Below are 6,455 nucleotides of genomic sequence, written 5' to 3'. Positions count from 1 at the left end.
GAATAAAAACTTCTTTTAATATTAAGTGTTTTGATAGAGGATTTTGTAATTTCATCAAATCACCAGTTGACCAAGTAGACGACCGGTAGATCAACTGGCCAGTGCAATTTTTTCACAAATTTTTGCCTTGAGATAGTCATCCGGGGGGACATCCGGTGATAAAAATCTAACGGTAATGAACAGTAATTTAATAAAAGGCACATTGATCCTCAGTTTAATGAAAGAAAAATGAAATTTTTATTAAATTTTTTATTAAAGCTCTTTATGGGTGGGATTCATATAAACCCGCATGTGTATGGGATCCACACTTATGTAAGAGTTTTGATAAAAAATTTAATAAATTATTTGAAATCTCTAACCTAACTCCAACAAATCAGCCAAGGTGGCTCAACTTTGGCTTTAAAATAATTTTTTAAACTAGTTTAAATTTGACTTGTTTAGGGCATTTTTAGTGTTGCATCAATTTTTTTTTTATTAAGTTTGAATAAAAAATGGAGTAAAAACTTCTTTTAATATTACGTGTTTTGATAGAGGATTTTGTAATTTCATCAAATCACTAGTTGATTGAGCGGACGACTAGTCAGTCGACCGACTAGTGCAATTTTTTCACAAATTTTTATCTTGAGGTGGTCATCCGGTGATGGAAATCTAACGGCAAGAAACAGTGATTTAATAAAAGGCACATTGATCCTTAGTTTAACGAAAGAAAAATGAAATCTTAGATTTGATGATAGATTTTATGAACCGTTGGAAGAGCAAAAAGTAACTTTTTTTTTATCAAATTTAAATTTGATGAACAATTTGAGATAGTCTTATAACCCTTCCTTTCTCTTGATGTAAAATATTTTTCTTATAAGTTAATTTTACATAAAATATATATATGAAAAATGTTTCCGACCCCCACATAAACCAACCCCTACGACCCCCAGCTGAGCTGGACAGGCACGTGATTGGTCACGTGATAGACAAGGGCCATGCACCTCCTCTTTCAGAATTCAAAATGAAAAATACATCCAGATGAGATTATATCTCTCATCTCTATCACAAGAGAGCCCGACAGCGCCACTCCTCTCCTTCACTCGGACGACAACTCCTCAACTTTGACAGCCGACTCCTCAGCTCCTCCCTTTCACTCCGACGCCCGACTCTCGACTTTCTCTCTCTCTCTCTCTCTCTCTCTCTCTCTCCATCTCATTCGACGAAGAACGACTCCTCCCCTTCACGCTGATGACAAGTCCTCCTCTTCAGTTCGATGTCTTACGCTGTCCTACTGACGCCCTACTCTGTCCTCCCGACACCCGACTCTCTCTATTTCCATCCCATTGATGACGAGGTAATCTGGTATATATATGTATCTTGTATATTAGGGCAAAATTCCTCAATCTGATACATATTGTAAAATTCCTCAACAAATAGTGATAAATCTGATACATATATGTATCTTGTATGTTAGGGCTTTTGACAATATTAGGGCAATTATTAAGAGGATTTAGGGCTTTTGACAATTCCAAACACTGATAAACAATTTGAATGTTGGATTATGGCCTTTTGATTTGGGAATTGAGTATGGTAATTAGTTTTTTTCAATGTTGGATTATGGCCTTTTTATTTGGGAATTGAGTATGGTAATTAGTTGTTGCCTTTTTTAATGTGGTAATTAGTTCAGTATGGTAATTAGTTGTTGGCCTTTTGAATTGAGTATGGCCTTTTGAATGTTGGATTATTGTAGTACTGTTTTTGGAATTGAGTATGACCATACTGTTCCATTCACTCTAACACATCATTCACCGCAAAATGCTGTTTTGATTAGTTATGTTTTTTATGATTGTTAACTTATTATGAGCTTATTATGAGTTGAAATTATTTTTCAGTTTCAGAAATGTAGAATAATTATGAGACTAAACATGTAATAGTGTTTGAACATGTCAAATAATTTGAACATAAGCGTTATAGGTTGAACATATCAGTTATAGTGTTTGAACATGTCATAACAGTTATAGTTTGAACATGTTATAGTTTGAACATAACAGTTATAATGTATGAAGGCAATAACTGAAATGAAATATTGTTGGAATAATTTATTAGATGAAGTTGCTATAATTTATTAGTGTTTGAAAACTGGGACTTTCCTACAAAACACAAGTCCAATAATCTTATAAAATAATCATACTGAAATCATTCTATTTGAATTTCTCAGATCGGTTGACGTACTTGAACAAAAATTGTCCTAGATATAATAAAAAGGCCACTATTCAAATTTCTGAGACTGATCAAAACAAAAACAAGTTATTTTACTCTTGTAATGATTGTGGTAGTTCATTAGATAGTGTGTGCCTATGAATTCACAATGTAGAGATCATGAAATTCCAAGACAAGTAGAAGGAGAACTGCTAAGATCTATGATAGAACAACTTCAAGCTATGACCAAACAACAAAGATCTATGATGGAACAACTTCGAATTCAGAGCGCATAGATGCAAAAAATAGAATTTGTGTTGTTTGTTTTGCTTGTAATTGATGCCTTATTACTTATGAAGATGTAATGCTAGTTAGAAGTAGAAGTAGATTGAACTATGTTTTGTTGTGGAATGGAATATCTATTAGTAGGAAACAGTTTGTTATTTTAGAGTGGAATGGAATATCTATTTTAGTGTTTGTTATTATACAGTGAATGATGTTTTGACGTACTTGAACAGTATGATGTTTCGTTATGGCATAGAATAGCTATTTTACAGTTTGTTATTTTATGTTGGAATGGAATGTCCTATTGATTGTTTTAGATTATTGAGTGCATGAATGATTGTGGAATGGAACACTTATTGACTGAATGGAACACTGATTATTTGTTCACTGATTGTTGAGTGAATGGAACACTTATTGTGGAATGGAACACTTATTTAGTGAATGGAACACTGTCATGATTATTGTGTGTGTTTTGGTGTTTAGTGCGCCATATATACAGTGAAGTTCAAAACTAAATTGTAAAAATGCTACTGGTCCTGCAGAAGATACCTGTTTTTTTAATCCTTTGTTTTAGATTTGCCCCACTTAATATCTTAGGGGTGATCCCCTGAGTGATTTCCATCTCAATGTAATGTCATTTTGTTAATGTCAATTTATAAAAGCTACAAATTTAATGTCATTTTGCAAAGCTGCCAACCTATTAGGATTAGTGTAATGTTTAGTTGGGCAATTCCAATTAGTGACTGATTCTTTTTGGTGCACATATCTGCACCTGGTTAGAAGCATAAGCCTTGTGTTCAGGCCTTGATGATTTAGCCTCGATTTTTTTGTTGAATACACCAACAAGGACCTTAGCAAATTCTGGATTAGCTTTTATCTGCTTTGATCAATATGTCAACTATTTAACCAAAGAGAATGTTTAGGTATCTATCTAAGGGAGAAGCAAAGCCTTTTAAACCTTCTTGGTGGTATTCAAAATGAATTGTCAAAAAATGCTAAAAAATAATGATTTCAAGACAGATTTTTTGAACTGTCAAAAAATCATGCTTAAACACTGTCATGAACTTCATCACATAACATAACCAATAACAGTGTCAAAATAGCAAACTCATGAACTTCATTACATAACCAATAATAATAATAATAACAAACTGTAAAAGTGGGACTTAAGAATAACCAATCTTGCAAATTAATACACAACATGTGTTACACATCTAACATGGGACTTAACATAATAGGTTTCAATCTAAAAAATAATGTCCATCATTCATTGTCGGTGTGTATGCATTAGAACCCGATGGGGTTAGAGATCTAGACCCAAAAAATTGAGTTATAACACTCATCAAACTTCTTGGTGTGCCGCTTACAAAGTCCGATGGGATAAGAGATGTGCCTCCAATAGCATTTACCTCCTGTGATAATTCAAGTAAAAAAGTACATGTTACAAAATATTTGTAAATGAAAGCAAACAATTGATGTAAAGTCGTCTTATGAACACATACTGGTGCATACATACTATTTTGCATGCCAACCATATAAGGATAATACAATGTATAAGCTTGAGCTTGAGCTTGAGCTTGAGCTTCAAATTGAAGCACCTTAGTAGCCTATATTTGTTCAAGAGTTTGTAAAAATGTACTTGAAAAGAGTTTGTTAAAAAAATAAAAAACAAGTTCAATTCAATATACAATTTACCTTTGCTTTTGTTTGTTTTTTTGCCGTTGCTTTGAATTGATTCACTATTTGATCTGCTTTGGCAACCTTTCGTTTCGTAACTGGACGGCCTCTTCGCTGAACAACCAAAGGACTAATCACCTTCCTAGTACTAGCTCCTTCTGTACAACCGGTGGCAATCGGACTTTTTATAGAAGATGGTATCATATTAGTAGAAGGTGGTAAATTACTCCCATCACCCGATTCATCGTGCATGACTCTATCCTTCATTTCATCCAACCCAAGGTTTATAATTTTAATTTTCCCTTCCGCATTACCAGCAAGTTGTACAATGGCAATCAATTTCTTGTTCATCCTCTCATAGCAACTTGTATTGAAATCATCCCCAAAGCCAGTGTACGTGGTTTTGATGCATGTGTACTCTCGAACCAAATCTTTCCTCCAACGTGGCAGAATATATTACTTGACACGTCATTTATGCATCTTCTCACAAGCATCGCGAGTGAGTGAGCACACATAATGCATTTACACTAAAACAACCGACACATATATTGAACTTCACATTCAATTGAATTAAAATAGACAACAAAGTCCATATGCTTCATCTTGTCACAAACTACCATCGCTTCTTGGACATTATATGTACAAATTGCTCCCTCCTTTTTGACAATCAAGGCCTGACAGTAAACTAATCTCTTCAACTCTCCTTGAACTTATTTGAATTTTGCATTGGTGTAGGCTTGCTGAAATTGCTTCTCAAAGCCATATATAGTTAGACAATCAAACAATTTGTGTCGAGACTTGAAGTCTGATTTCTTCTATTTCTCTACCTTACTTCTCAACGCATTGTCATATTGTTCAACAAATTGTTTTAATGTAGTCTTCGGGTTGACATATCCATCAAAAAAATGCATTCATGTTTTCACTTCGTTGTGTAGTTGACATACCGGTCCAAAAAATGTCTTTAACATATACAGGAACCTATCGATGCCGCTCATCATATAGTACCCCCCCAACCACTCATTATCATATAGATTGAATTTAGTAAGCATCTCTTCCCATTTTTCCTCAAATTCATATCTTGTCAAACAATCATAAACTGCATTTTGCATAGCCAACTTTATGGGTTCATACTGAGCTTATCCTTTCAACTTCTCCGGTATTTTCTTCGTTATATGCCATAAGCACCATCGATGCCGGGCCTGTGGAAAGACAATTTTTATTGCATTTTGCATAGCTCTGCACCGATCAGGTATGATAGTTTTTGGAGGATGATTTGACATGCAACTTAACCATGACTTGAATAGCCAAACAAATGTATCGGTGTCTTCACTAGATAACAATCCACAACCAAGCAAAATAGACTGTCTATAGTGATTAATTCCTACAAATGGAGCAAATGGTAGGTCATATTTGTTCGTCAGATAAATTGTGTCAAATGAAACAACATCTCCAAATGATTTATAAGTAGCCCGACTCCTTGCATCAGCCCAAAACAAGTTTCTAATGTCAAACTCCTCATCAACATCAATCACATAAAAGAATCTCTCACTATGTGCTTGCATCCTCATAAAATAACTTCGAAGTGATTCGGCATCACCTTCACTAAGCCTTAATCTTCTAGCTCTATTAATGTAATTCTCGCTCATCAAATGTCAATGACTCGTATCCCCCCGCTTCAACAACCATTGAATGATAGTTCCTAGACACCCCAATCCCTGCTTGATCATTGATTTCTAATCTTCTCTTCATAAGAGTACGAATTTTCTTATTCATTGCAAAATGACGAGAGTCGGTGGGAATCAAATCATGATTATGCTCAAGGTTAACTATGGTTAACATATATCTCCCATTCTTTTGTAGACTACCTCGTACCCTTGCTTTGCAACCAATTTTTGTGGACAAAGATGGCTTCAAAGTTTTCACTTATGATTTCTTTTTTCTCTCCCCCGCTCGAGAACATTCAATTGCAAAGTTTTTTAATTGGTCATCATCTCCAAAATGTTGTGCTCTATGAGCTATAGAAAAGCCAACATGCTTAGCATATTTGGCATAAAATGTGTACACTTCTTCCCTTGAGCTAAAACACGTACTCTTCTTAGGTTCTTTAACTTGTTCACGCTCATTTACTGAAGGATTGTCACCACCATTTGAACCAACCTCCATTCTATGAGAATAAAAAATGAAATTCAAATAGAATGATTTCAGAGTGATTATTTTATAAGATTATTGGCCTTGTGTTTTGTGGGTAAGTCCTAGTTTTCAAACACTAATAAATTACAGCAACTTCATCTAATAAATTATTCCAACACTATTTC

Source organism: Camellia sinensis, chromosome 7, assembly GCF_055761805.1.
Source record: "Camellia sinensis isolate YWXY chromosome 7, ASM5576180v1, whole genome shotgun sequence".
NCBI lineage: Eukaryota > Viridiplantae > Streptophyta > Magnoliopsida > Ericales > Theaceae > Camellia > Camellia sinensis.
Note: the sequence above shows the minus strand (reverse complement) of the source record.